General features: G+C 34.7%; 1 pseudogene; it reads right to left on the reverse strand.

Annotated features, from left to right (window-relative positions):
• Positions 1–246: 246 nt before the first annotated feature.
• On the reverse strand, positions 247–1,365 carry LOC149162354 (glucose-6-phosphate/phosphate translocator 2, chloroplastic pseudogene; annotated as a pseudogene).
• Between the last annotated feature and the right edge of the window lie 11,450 nt (positions 1,366–12,815).

Below are 12,815 nucleotides of genomic sequence, written 5' to 3' on the forward strand. Positions count from 1 at the left end.
ATAGTTTCACCGTACAAAAAATTTAGGAACTCTTAAAATGTTTTTTACAATGTTGAATTAAGGTTTAAATGCCTTCGCACCAATTTTTTGGGCCAACGTATGGCCACCACCACCGCTAGGGCTACAGACGCTGAGGCCATACGTCAGTTGTCCTTGTGTATCTGTTCCAGCCGTCCTCGCATGCTTGTTATGTCCTTCGTAATTACTTTCAAGATGATTGTTCATTTGCAAAAGACACAAAATATCTTATTGCTTCGCTTGGGAATACAAGAAGGTACCAAGAAGAGCAAAAGCAACACCTAAACCATTTACTGCCCTCACTGGAGTATGAAAAATTATGATGGAGGATGCAATAACAGACCCTCTTCGTAGTGTTACCAATACTGAATGTTAAAGGTGATATTTCATTTAGTGACATATATGACACCTGGTTGTAGAGGTGATAAAAAACACTTTGTGTCGCAACCCACCACACAAATTGAGGTCTAATTGCTTGCAAAGCTTCTTTCCATCTAGCAATCGAAGCTTGAGGTCCTTTGACTACAAAGGTGAATGGGGTCAGAAGTGCCAGAGACAATATAAAGAGGCAAGCATAGTAGTTCATGCCACCCACGAACTTCCGTTCTTTCATGCCCTTGTTGAAGAAACTCTTGTGGAATACAAAAGCAATATTTGAGATCATTGCACCCATGAAATATGTCATGTTAAAATTCAATTTCATAGTTGCCTACCTTGGACATGCTAACAGTTGCTGCTACATGCCCAATTGTATGTGCAACTTCCACTAGTGCCAATGGATTCCAAAATTCAAAATCAATATCTAGAGCATCCACTAAACGTGTTCCCAAGACACTCACATCATTAATTATCCAATGACTAATCAAAATGTTGAAGTCAACCAAGGGTAAGGAAATGCATTCAACACTTCTTGTAAATGTTGAAAACAACATTTAGGGTCCACCAAGCAACAAAGTGGATTCCAATCTTCAATCTATGAGCAACTTCTGATGGAGAAGACTTTTTTGGAAGGACTTCGTCTTGGACATCACTGTCAGGAACTAAATATGAGGAACTAGCTTCATATGCCTTGGCCTAAACATTGAATTTTATCCTTCTTAACAATGTCTTACATAAGCCAAGCCCTACACAGTGTGTGAGCTCGAGAGATTGTCCATATATGGATTTTCTATCAAGTGTAGATGACAATCGAATCAATCCACTCACTGGAAGAGACCCGGGCTTCAAATATGTTTTACATAACGCATTTATCTGCGAACAAGAATATGGTACATAGATAGTTGTACGATTCAATACACTACATTTACACAACATACTTCCAATCATCATTTTGGCACAAGCAGACATTTTTGATACTGGTAGCCACATGAATAGGACAGTTCAGTAAACGCCGATGTCAGTGAGGGAAAAAACAAAAACCTTGAAGTGCAGTGATCGATCAAATACTCTCAAGACCTCTGAGGAGGGTTCTAGGTTCCCTTCCCAAGTCCTTGAAAAATCGATCAAGCTTCCCTTTGAGATGACCAAAGGGTTATGTAGTTAGACAACTACATGGCGTGTTCTTGTTTGATGTGGCATTCCAATTTAGATGGTCGGGAGAATTCGTGAGATGCAATTGAAGGCGTTAATCCTGACTGGTTTCTATTGGATTGTTTTGGGATCCATATTTATATCAAATCATAATCTCCTTTCCTCTAGGCTTTGACTTCTTGGGCAAGGGTCGGATCTTCGACTAACTTAATTACCCCGGGACAAAATTATTTTTGATTTTAGTAGACACATAGTATTTCACAATTAATAATAATTCTAAAGATTTATCTTTTCTATAAATAGATTTGACACAAATCAGATTTCCAACTTTTTTTCATCATAGAGGTTTTAGTCCACACATACAACTCCCTTGGTTACTTATGGAATGCAAAAAGGGATCCGTTCAAAGATAAGTGAGACAAACATTAGTTTTCCCTTGGAAATTGCCCAATTCAATCAATGTCATCCTTTTAAGGAAATTAAAGTCCTTCTTTTAAGGAAATTAAGGTATGCTAGTCCTGAGAGAAACCATGTGATAATGTTTGCCGTGATATGGTGGTGCCACATCACTTTATATGGTCCCTGTTCCTTCCACTATGGGTTGTATCTTGTAGGTAGGGCACATTATAACTTAGTATGACATGATGATTATCATTGCATTTATGGCAAGTTTGTGGTTTGGAGGCAAGGGTCACGTAATTGGGTGATCGGGACTTCGTAAAATATCAATGTTTTTGTGTATTATTTATGATGAGGCTTGTTTTATAATTGGTTTTGCAAGAGGTATTATATGATTTCATGCTTTGGTTTATTATATATGGGTGGAATTTGGTTATATGATATAAAGATTTTGTAGTTGAGGATTTTGATTAGAATATTGTTAATTCTATTATATTATGTTTATTTAAAGTATATTATAATAATTATATAATTTAAATAGATGGAAAAGAGAGTTCAAATAGGAGTTGGGTGCTTTCATGAAGAGGTTGGATGTTGGGTTCCATTCCTTCTTTCTATGTAATATTGAGTTATGTACCAACAAAACATCATTACATTGATTGATATTTATGCAATTTTTTTTGTCTTTCTATTTGAAAAGATCATACAATAAATCTATAAAACAAAATTCATATTTATTAGTATTAATTTACTATATTATGTTTATTTAAAGCATATTTAAAATTTATTAGGGAAGAAAATTTAGTATTATAATTGAAATTTATCTCATATATGAACATATTTATTAGTATTAATTTACTATATTATGTTTATTTAAAGCATATTTAAAATTTATTAGGGAAGAAAATTTAGTATTATAATTGAAATTTATCTCATATATGATGTTCATGTATATTTATTAAAAATATAATATTTTTTCCTATATAAATAAATAACTATCTTACAATCGAGTCCATAAAACAGAAATCATGTTTATTAGTATTATTTTTTCTAGATTGTATTTATTTAAAGTACTTTTAAAATTTATTATGGAGAAAAAATGTTATTATAATTGAAACTTATGTCATATATATATATATATAATGACAATAAATCACTAGTTAAAAGTTCTATTATGATCAACTTGGTTTATGGTAGACTCTTAACCATTTTTAAAAATTCCAACAAATTCCAACAATTCAATTCAAGTTAAAAAAAAAAACATTGTTTATTATAGGTTTTGTTTATTCCCTATCCATCCAATATCGAAAAAAGATATTTTCAATTAACCCAATGTGTTTTGGGTTTTACTTGAAAACTTTATATCAATTAAAAGGATATTATATAACCATATCACAAAAACAAAAACCACATGGTGGCAATTCCCAAAAAGCAAGGGTAGTGACATTGCCACCATGTGGCTCTTGTCTATTATATATTGTGAAATAAATGTTAAAAATCCATTGTTAATTAATTTAGATATATCTTAAACTTGAATATATCAAATATTAAAAGGAATTAAATTTCTTAATGTATAATTTTTTATCAACCTAAATCCATGGTAAATTCGGATCTACCAAACACCAGGGATCAAGTCCACAATTAAGATAAATCTAAGGTGATACTTTCTTGAATGGAGTTCCTCAAGCCTTTAAATAAACTTCATTATAACATATATATGTACAAAACCATGGGTTGCAAAAACATGGGACCCAAAAACCGCTAATGATAAATTATAAAATTTATTTTTTACTATATTTTATTTTTATTTGACCGAGCCAAAATATTTGCATTACATTACATTACTATAGATCCATCTTAACTCTGGATCTATCATGCACTTCGAGAGAGTAAATCTCTTCAGGTGCAGACCTCTTTTTTGAGTGCAAAATTTGAGGAAAGGTTTGCACTTTGAGAGATTTGATCCCTCTCTAGGCTTGATAGATCCATAATGGATCTAGGTTGGTTTAATTATTAATATCTAGTAGTTATAATTATTATTAATTTTTTAAAATTAAAATAATATATATATATATATATATATATATATATATATATATATATATATATATATATATATATATATATGATTTCACCGAGTCAAAATGTTTACAAAACATAAACTTACAACATCTCTTCCATATTGGGTTGGAGAATGCTTCTCGACCCAAACATCTCTTCCATACTGGGCTACAGAGCACCTCTTGATGCAATTATCTAATTCCATGCAATGTATTGAATGATTAAAATATTACACATTAAGAAATGTGATCCCTCTCAATGTTTCATAAATAAAGGTTTAAGATGGAACCTTACTAGTTTAACTTTTTTAGATACTCTCTCTCTCTCTCTCTCACACATAGATTTGTTCATTCATGACAACATCTCCCCCATATTAAGCTATAAAGCATTTCACTACTCTCTATGCAACCACAATGTTTAGTTTCTATCTCATAAAATCTCTATCCTCCTTCATATTTAAATGCTTATATTGCCGTCCTTAATCCATCTTAACTCCGGATCTACCGAGGGTCAAGAGGGATTAAATCTCTTTTCACTCTAAAAGAGGTTTGCATCTAAAGAGATTTGATCCCTTTCAACACTTGGTAGATCCAGAGTTAAGATGGATCTAGACTAGTTTAATTCCCCCCTTTAAATAAACTATATTCAACATGTATATCATTTGTTCTCATAAACCTAGAACTAAAAAACCACGAGTAACAAGTCAAGTTTACCTTAACTACCCAACAAAAAACAACAACAACGAAGTAGAATTTTCATTTTTATTCTTTTAATTTGAAGTTATTTATATTTTAACATAGGTTTTTTTCTTGACCGAATAAAAATGTTAGGGTCCAACCCTAATCCCCTTATTTATGTAATAGGGTCGAGTCATAGTTATACTTAGTTAAAGAGTCAATAAAGCCCATATTAATAATTGTAAGTGGTTGACCCGCATTTAAAGAAGGGACCAAAGTTAGTTGCAAATGGGCCATGGTATTAATAAGAACCATGGTATTGACCCATGGTATTGCATGTATGAATCCTATATAAAGGATAGAGACTCCCCTTAAGGAGCGTCATGTCTTATTTTGTAATTGAGCCCAACTCTATTGGAGATTGCCTCCTCGAAGAAGCAAGTGAACATTGCTTTCCTTTCTGAATAATAAAACACATGATGTTATTTCTTATTGTTCTGTGTTCTGGATATATTTCTTCGCATATTTGGTATTCTGGTATCTTCTCGCAGGTCAAGAGCATAACAAAAAATATTTACAAAATAGTACATTACATCTCTACCAACTAGAAAGCACCTCTCAACACAATAAGCAAGACAACACTCTAAAAAATCAAATCAACACCCCCAACTTAACAATTTTAAAATTTACCCCGGATGCGGGTGGTTGCTAGACACATAGAGACTAAGGCTCGTCCGCAGGGCAGGTGTCCGCCCGGACAAGCCACGCATGCCAGGAGGACACACCCTAACTACACCAGCACACAGCATTTAAGGAGGGAAGTTAAGGTTGATGGCAGTGGCGTCCCGTCGACATTCATTGCGCGTCTTGAGAAGCGAAACATGGCACATCATAGCTGTAAACTCTCGGACATTCTCCCGCATTTCCCGTCTGCTCCTGTTTTGGTCCTGAAGGAGGTGACGGAGGTTCATCGCTTCGGCTCCCACTCAGGCTCTGAGAGCGATTGTGCCAGTTTAGCAGCCACAGAGTTAGGCAATTGGCGGGCTTACGAGCAAGCTAGTTGCGAACCCGAGAGTTTGGTGGTGCTGCGTACTTGGGAGACTGGTGGTGTTACAAACCCGCATCTCTCATCGGCTCCTGTTCTTGTTTTGAAGGAAGTGGTGGAGGTTCATTGTCTCGGCTCTCATTCAGGCCTTGAGAGTGACGGTCAAGGTTCTGCAGCTACAGAATTGGGCAATTGGAGGGCTAAAATTCGGTCAGGCAGTGAACCTGTGCAAATAGTGGTGTTGCAAACCAGTCATCCGCAGTTTCGTTGGGGAATTGAACGTCCTGTACAGAGGAACAGTATGCAGCGTAATCGTGGAAGGGGTAACAGTGGAAGGGGCGGCTACAGTGGAAGAGCCCGTTCGACTTCTTCCTCAATTGAAGAAACCTCTGAGCGCAGAAGACCGAGAGGAAGGCCCCCGGGCAGAGGCAGAATGGTGGAACCTCCAGCGAGAATGGATTGTGGGCACACGGAGCACCCAATGGTTAGATACCGCCTTCCTTGTACCTTGGCCAATTCCACTTTTTTCGTGACTGTTTCAGTGGAGCACTGCAGCAATCCTTGGGAAGATGATGAAGGCAATCCCCGTGCCAACCCTCCGCGTGTTCCTGGGATTGTTCCCACTTTGGAAATGGAATTCCCTGCTGTTGAGATGCTGAGGCCCATACATGACCCGGGAGCAGGCCCGAGTGAACCTGTTCGTGACTATGGTGCTGGCCCAAGTGACCGTGGAACGCGCAATCCTGGTAAGGCTATCCTCCAGCCTCCCTGCTGCAAGACGGAGGATGGACCGCAGACAACTGATGAAGACTAGCATGCCCAGCTCGCGCTCCAGGTTTTACAGCAAGAATTTTTCTCTGTCAGCTCCCTTCGCGGTCATATATGTGTCTGTCACTCTGTCACTATGTAATTGTGTCGGTTATCTGTTATCTCTGTTCTGTGTTGGTGTTCTTCACGTGTTTATGTTGTTTTTGTCCATGTGTCAGCTACATGAGTGTTGCTCTAAGTTTCCATCCTATGTAATCCTGGAATGAATACTCCTGAGTCTACTGTCTGTCCCAGGACAAGTCTTACAGGGCCGCGGCCCTGTTGTAATTTTGATGATGTAATTTTGCTCTTGCTGTAATATAATAGTTTAGCCTTACTTAGAAAAAAAAAAACAATTTTAAAATTTATTAATTCATAATACTAAACTAACCCAACTTATCAACTAATTTATAAATATTCAATATATTCTCCACTACAACTTCTAATCACTATCCAAAATTTTCCACACTTCTCTCTGTACATCCAAAATTTTCCACCGTTTCTACTCCTCTCTACATTAAAGAAAGTATTTCTACACAAACGCATTCAATATTTCTACACAAACCCATCCAATATTAACGATAACCCATTATTTAGTTTCTTATTAAATCAATACATCACATCTTTATAACAACATATTCAAGCTTTTATTACTTCTTCAAAATTTCATTATTTCCTATATGAATGGATACACAACACTTTAGTTCTTAGTCAGTTAATACATCAAATCTCCACCACTTCCTACAAAAGATTTTATTATTTTCTATTCAAGTGGTTATACAACCCCAAGTAGGATTACCTACTCCACTTTTCAAAAACCTACCCGCTGTTTATGCAACATGCCACCCACCATAAGATGAGATTTTAATCCATAATTTGCTTCAAAGTCAAGGCACTCAACAAAGTGTTCTTTTTCCAAACAGGAAAAGGAAAGTTAACTAAGCCCGTGTCTTTTCAAGTGGAGCTCGCCCTATGGGGGTGTATCGATGGAAAATCGCAACCAGGAGTCGCAAAGTTAGGAGGGTCCATGTCTTTTCGAAGGAGCTGTTTGTTTTAAAGTGGGATCTGCCAAATATCTTCACAAAGAGGGAATCATAAAGTTAACTTTTGTCTCACTAGTGTGGACCATGGACCATGCCGCTGGGGGAGATTTGCAACTGAAGCTAACAAATGGGGTGGTCGTTTCATGCTGGTTAAAGTCAAAATATTAGTTCGATTACTATGAAGTCTATGATCGTTATTTGAGTTCTCTTGATCGTTTCTTGCGTCACAAATTATGATAGGGTTAGGTGTTGGTACGATACTCAAGTATTTTTATTATTATTGTTTTATTAAGAGGAAGCATGTGGATCTTGTAATCTTTTAGAAGGCATTTTGGGATGAATTTTTTATTAGTTTATGACGTAATAAATTATTTGATTATTAGAAATTTAAAATTTAATATTTTTTTTGTTTTGATAATAAACTATATTGAATGGTTTGAAATACGCTGATGATGTGAATTTTATCAAATTTTTTCTTATTTTATAATAATTTAAAATTAATTTCATACTTATATGTATTTTTCTTTTTTCATATTTTTATAACTTATTTTTTTAAAATTTGATATGTGGATTTTCTTTTTAATGTAGATAAAAGTTAAATGCTATTGTTTTTATATGTTTTACTTATTTATTTATATTAATGTAAATCAATATTAACATATATACATATATATATATATATATATTAAATTTGCACCCGAGTGCATGGTTCGCGTGGTGGGGGTTGACGACTTTCTCGCACCCCACCCGCGATCGAATCCCGTCTATGTGTTGCTGCGCGGTCAGCCATATGCCGGAGTTAAATTGTGATCTGATGTGACAGTCGATATGACGTTTGATGTATATATTGTACAAAATCGGGCCTAATAAAAGCTTCTGCAGGGACTGCCCCCCTTTTAAATATATATATTAAATTAAATCATTTATTTATTTATTATAAGATTTTAAACTTTACAACTTATTGTTCATGGTATTTAGTGTTTGAATTTTGTAAACGATAGGATTTTGTGATTTCAATTTTTCGTTCCAAATTCAATGATATAAACATGGATTTGGTCATGTTAAATGAGTGAAAATCTCAAAATCCTTAAAGTCAATAATGTAGATATAGATTTGTTCATGTTAAATAAACTAATTCTTAAAAATTCCTAAATAATGAAGAATTAATATGAATTAAACAATGCCCAATTAGGAGCATAGAACAATTGGTGAATGGGTGCACTATTAAGGCACTTCTTGCATGATGGTAATTGGTTCAAAACTCTACGGATAGTTCCACCACCTATGCTGGGAGAGTAAGTCATTGATATCTCTCACAATATTGCCCATGCCATGGTGGATCTATCGAGCAAGCTTGGACCATTAAGAGAGGTCGGAGGCTCTGACTCAGAGATCAGATTGGAGCTAAGATTGAGAGACAATGAAGACCCATAAAAGGAGTTGAGGAAAAAACTCGAGAAAGAGTTGCAAAGTTCCAATTCCATTACCCCTTCATAATCCTTATTTAAATTGGAAGTGAAAGTGGTGATGCATACATGTATTTGGATTAATTCCTTTAATGTCAGTATATTCCCATGCAGATGCAAAGGAATGTTTTTGTAACATCTTTATTAATTGTTTATTGTGAAATTCCTCGAAGTTATTGTTAATGTTTAATGTTTTACCTAGATAAATTTATACCAGAGAATTGCCAAAATTTTCCATTGAGTTTAATGATATTTTAGATTGTTGAGATGAAAAATATTCAATACTGCATTCTTCTTGAAAGTTTTGTTCTAACATATGCACACAATAATTTTTTTCACAATATGAAGAAAAATCACGATTATTCATTAAATTCATTAATTGATCTTCTTCATCATTTTGTGAGATAGTTAAAACTGGTTGAATATCTTCATACTCTTCATCATCTTCTTCAATCCATTCTTCATTCTCTATTTCAGTTATTGCTCTTGCTAGTGGATATAATGTGAACTTTTTAGTGGTATTGCCATAAAAAATGAACATATCACCAGATCTACAACTTATGAATGCATCAGTTGTAGCTAACCATGGCCTGCCAAGAATCATGGATGCCCTCCTAGATTAGTTTTGGGAGTTAACATCATGAAATTAACAGGATACTCCTATGAATCTAGAGATACATATACATCTTCCAATATACCCTCAGGTTTGATAATAGGTCTATTTGCTAATTGCAATAAAGTAGGAGTATATTGAAGATTAGTTAATCTTAATTTATCCATAGTATTTTTTGTCATGATATTTATATTTGCACCTAAGTCAATCAAAGTGTTTGGAATTTCAATACCATTGATATGAATCTTTACAATGGGACTACCTGGATCTAAGTATTTTTCAATTATTAGTTTTCCCATCATAATGTCTGCAATTTTTCCTACTTGTTGTACTCTTTAGATTCCTTTTATTTTTCTTCCAGGTTTTCTAATACACAACTCCTTTATTGTTTTTGCAAAAATAGGGATTTCCTTTATAGCTTGAAGCAATGGAATTTTGATGCAAATATTTTTCAACTCATCTAACATGTTATAATCAGGTAAAACTATTTTCTTCTCTACACCTTTATCAATTTGTAGTCTCTCCAGAAAGGGAGGATTTTGTAAGGAAATAGAGGGTTGTTCAACTATAGGAATTGTAGGAGTTGGTTTTATTTTCTTGTCATCTATTTGTGTAGGAATGTCTTCTTTTTTAGGAGTCTTTTCCTATTTAGGATTTTCCTCCCTTTTAGGAGTTTTATCCTCTTTATATTCTTGAATGACAACAAGGGGTGTTTTCTTTTGTAAAACTCGACCAAATCTAAGTTGGACATCATTTAAATCTAGGGGAAGTATCATGTCAGCTTGAACATTTTGGGCCTCAACATTATAAATGGGTTTTTGAGGTGCTTTAATATTAGGATTGAGAAGTGGTTGAGAAAGAAGATGATTTGATTTTTGAGGAAATGAAGTGAATGGTAATGGAAGGGGTTGACTTGTAGCCAATTGAGGTTGAAATTGTGTTTGGGTAGCTTGTAGAGGTTGGGGTGGAGAATAATATTGAGGTTGGTATTGAGGATATTGTTGGAAAGAGTGAGGGTACTGAGTATTTCTGCGATAAGAACCTTACCATCCTTGTGAACAAGATGATTTTGTGGTTGAGGTGGCCAATTTTTCCATGGTAGGGGTGTGTTCCAATTACTTTGTGGTTGTGCATAATATTGAAATTGTGCATTAGGATCTTGTGTCATACCTGTTTGACGAGGCTACCAAGGTCTTCTAGGAGCAACATAACAAATTTTATTTGTTTGATGTCCCAACTTCCTCTTGGAAAACAAATTTTAATCCTGGTATTGAAGGCCACTCCTTTGTGGCATGAGTTTCTACAGACATAACACAAATTTCATCATTTTCAAGAGGACATTCTTGTAATGCATATTTACTCCTACATTTAGGAAAGAAAATAGACAAAGTAATACTTGTTTTGTGCTCTGAGCATATCCATTTTCTCACCAAGATTTCCAAGAATATCGGTTTTAAAGTTATCAAGAAAATTATTGAGTTTTGCTCGACTTACCATTCCCAATTCAAATTTCCTTACTTTTGACATGACTGGATCTCTTAGACTCTTGCCATATTTTGGCTTCTCTTGAAATATATTTGCACAATGCACAAATCTCTTGAAATGACAATTGAGACACATCTGATTTACCCATTAAATTAAGAAGATAAATCCATTCATCCTTTATAGATTTTAATAAGATATTTTTTTATGTGTCAAATCCTAAATCATGCAATTTGGCTCTTCTAACATCATATGTAAATCTCTCTACTAAATATTCAAGGCTTTCATCTTCTCTTTGAGTCATTTTAAAAATTTCTTCTCTAAGGTCATGATGTATTCAATAATCTTTATATTTTTCTAAAAATATTATTTTCATGTCATCCCATGTCCTTAGAGAATTAGTTCCTAAACCCATGAACCATTTGAGAGCCCCATATTTCAATGTAGCAGGAAACAATTTCAACTTTTGAGTATCAAGTAAATAATCATAAGATTGACATAATACCTCAAAATCAAAGAGAAATGTTTCTGGATCCTCAGTTCTCATACCATGAAAGTTATGAATTAGAACAGATGGATAAATATTCTTCATATTAGTAGTAATATCATTATCTTGAATAGGAAATCCAAAAGGATCCTCCTCTTCATGATAGTATCCATCATTTTCCCTTCCCCCTCTTCCACCTCGACCACCACCTAGAGGTCTTCTACCTCCTCTTCCTCCACCAATTAGTGGCCTTTCCTCTCCATTATGTGCTTCTCCTTCTCCTTCTTCCATTGTAGATTCTTCAGAACTTATATAAGGCTCCTCAATAGGATTATCTCCCTAAGTTTCCTCTTCTTCTATTCCTTCCTCCTCTGGTTTGTCTATCAATGGTTCTTCAAGAAAAGTTTCTTCCTCTTCTTCTCCTTCTTCATTAGGTGCTTCTAACTCTTTTCCAATGAGTTGTACATCTGTTGAAGAAAGGAAAATAACTCCTTCAATTGTAGATGTAGGTTCTTCTACCACTACTTCTGTAGATTATGTTGGTGATTCTCTCAGTAGAATTTATGATCTTTGTACCTCAAGAATTCTTAATCTACCTACAAAAGATGGAATGCGTGAGATGGAAGATGGTGTGGCACTACGTGGTCTAGCGGGGCTGGTTGGTGATGTTGGAATTGAACTATGTCCTCTAACAAATCTACCCCTAGAATCTCATTCTCTATACATGCATCCTAAATTATTTAATATGAATTTTTAACTATGCATCTAAGAATGAATGCAACTATTATGAGATGAAATTGCAATAGCTCTGGTTTAACCCCACAATTGTGATTTGCAGGTTCTTACCTCTCGTCTTACTGCTCCTCCTAAATAGAGTTGTATAAATAAAAAGGGATTAAGTCATTACCTATGTATGCTTTCCTGACAATGGTGCCAAAAATGTTGGGTAATTTAGTTGATGGTTAAATTACTTGCATTAAATTATCAATCTAGGGTTCGTATTCTTATGAAGCACACTTGCACTGTATATGCTAGGTAATTAAGTTTTGATAAAAAGCAATCTATTCTATTGAAATGAAATTGCAAGACTTAAAATGAAATCCTATTTATGAGGATATCTAAATGAGCATGCACACACACTTTCTTTCTCAAAAAGCAAGAAGGAGCATCTAATTCTGAACTTGGAA

This window comes from Pinus tabuliformis, chromosome 5_2 (assembly GCF_031772625.1).
Source record: "Pinus tabuliformis cultivar Carrire ecotype Pingquan chromosome 5_2, CPIR1, whole genome shotgun sequence".
Lineage (NCBI taxonomy): Eukaryota > Viridiplantae > Streptophyta > Pinopsida > Pinales > Pinaceae > Pinus > Pinus tabuliformis.